The sequence below is a fragment of the Poecilia formosa genome, unplaced genomic scaffold, assembly GCF_000485575.1.
Source record: "Poecilia formosa unplaced genomic scaffold, Poecilia_formosa-5.1.2 Scaffold2, whole genome shotgun sequence".
Taxonomy (NCBI): domain Eukaryota; kingdom Metazoa; phylum Chordata; class Actinopteri; order Cyprinodontiformes; family Poeciliidae; genus Poecilia; species Poecilia formosa.
Window position 1 is genome coordinate 6,797,546 of NW_006799941.1, and position 2,340 is coordinate 6,799,885.

Below are 2,340 nucleotides of genomic sequence, written 5' to 3' on the forward strand. Positions count from 1 at the left end.
TAGAGTTCAGCTAAAACTGACCTCTTTAGAGTTCGGCTAAAACTGACCTCTTTAGAGTTCGGCTAAAACTGACCTCTTTAGGGTTCAGCTAAAACTGACCACTTTAGTGTTCAGCTAAAACTGACCACCTTAGTTTAAATATTTTGCTGCAGGATGCACAATATCAAACAACTGTTTTTTAAAAATATAAAAAAGTTAAATAACAGATGATCAAAACACTGACACTGAAATCGGAGACTCACCTATACCTTTGAATATATTATCCATATTTTTCTTTGTCGTTCCTTGAGATGTGGAAGTAACAGCTGAAGAAGCTAAAACAAACATGAAATGAAATAAATGTTTTAATGAAATATACATAATGTTTGTTTTGTGCCAACATTTTATGAATAGACATGTCTTTCTATTTTGCAACTTTATGGGGAACAAAACAGTTATTTGGTCCATCAAATGTCCTACTTAGAATATAAAGTTCTTACTTCCTTACATTAAATCAGACTATGCTTTTACTGCTTTTGTTGAGAACATTAGACTTATTTCTGGTAAGTTAATAGCTAAGTTAATATTTATATTATTCTGACTGAATCTCAGAGTAAAATAAAGTGTTTTTAATTACCTTCATCAAATTCAAAAGTTTCATACAAAGAGAACTGCTACAAGTCTTATTCATTCCTTATTACAATTTCCAGAGCTGAAGGTGCCTCATTCATTTGTTTATAAACAACATATGAATGTCCAGGCATCATACAGTCCAGGAAGGAGACGGGTTTTGTGTTTTAGTGCAAAATATATGAGGCCTTGAGCATTTCCATCTTTTGATGCAGTTTCAGCTTCAAGACTGTTGATGTGTTTCTACCAGCTTTGCACATTTAAACACTGAAATTTTCATTTATTCTTCATCGTTAAGCAGCTCCAACCCAAACAGACTGAATGGAAAGCATCTGTGATCATGTAAAGTAAAACTGTGAAGGTATGAAATATAATGTGTCCAATCGGACCAGTTAGGTCTGGTTTTGTCCCAGTGCATCATGAGAAAACAATATGGTGCCTGACCAGAGCAACTTCCTCCACACTGTGTCATTTTCCCTCCATGGTTTGTAGTAAACAGTAAATCACCCTGTGGCATCTAGTTAGTGTAGCCAAGGCTACTGGTTGCACCATATTTTATTTAAGGGCATCAGTAAATTGGGGACTAAATAGAAATGCACTGTCATGTATTGTTTTCCTTCCTGTTCACAATCCTGAACCACTTTGTGTTGATATTATTTATTTTGTACCATAGAGGAGGCAGTTCAGACCTTTTTGTCAGAGTAAAATGCAACAACAAAAAAATCAAATGACATAAAAAGCATTTTTTACACATATTTTCAGACTATAATCTGAATTTCATTCTGATTAATACAATAATAGATTTTCCTATCGGATGTAGAAGTGGTTTTACTCTTTGTTGGCTCTGTGCCTAAACATAAAAAACATGAAGCCATCACAACGTTCTGGGTCTCTGCTGTTATTCTCATACCAGTGGTGAAAACTGCAATAGTTGTTGGAGTGACTGATTCTACTGGGGAACTAAAAGGAAGTAGATTTGTGAAACTATTGGATCTAAACTTATCTGAACTAATTTTCAAGAAGCAGTATTAATGTGAGATTTTAAAAATAATTATCAAAGCAGATTGAATATCAGTAATGTTGTTGGAGATCTCAAGCAGGTAACTAAGCAATATGTTAGAAAATGACAGTATTGCTGATATTAAACATGAAAAGTAATGAAGGAGATTGAAAATGCAGGTAAGTGTTGAAAGATTTTAGGTAGAAATAACACAATTGTAAATGTTGTAAAACCAACACACTGAGATGTTGACATCATTTCAGAGACAGCAAGGCAATAATCTTTTTCTATGTCATCTTTACCGTGGCTGGGCAAAACATCATCTGATGAACCTTTGGTCGTCGTAAATCTTGTTGGTATTTTGCTGGTCGTCGTTAATTCTCCTCCCACTTTACCTAAAATTAGAAAACAGATTCTCAGTCAGTCAAATAAATAGATAAAAGTTACACCAGACAGACATAACATTATTAGCACAGACAGGTACAGAAAATAAAAGAGATTTTTTTTTTTTCTGCACCTGTTGGGATATTTTAGACAGCAAGTAAACATTTGTTTGTGATTTTATCTCAATACGACTGAAGCTAAAAGTGCATCCCCTTAAATGTTTATTTGTTGTTAATCTAATGGATAATTTCTGAACTGCATTTATTCACACAGCTATTTTTTTAGATATATTCTGTGTTGTGTTTTTATTGTTATTTTACACCAGTGTACATTAAATTGCAGAGCAA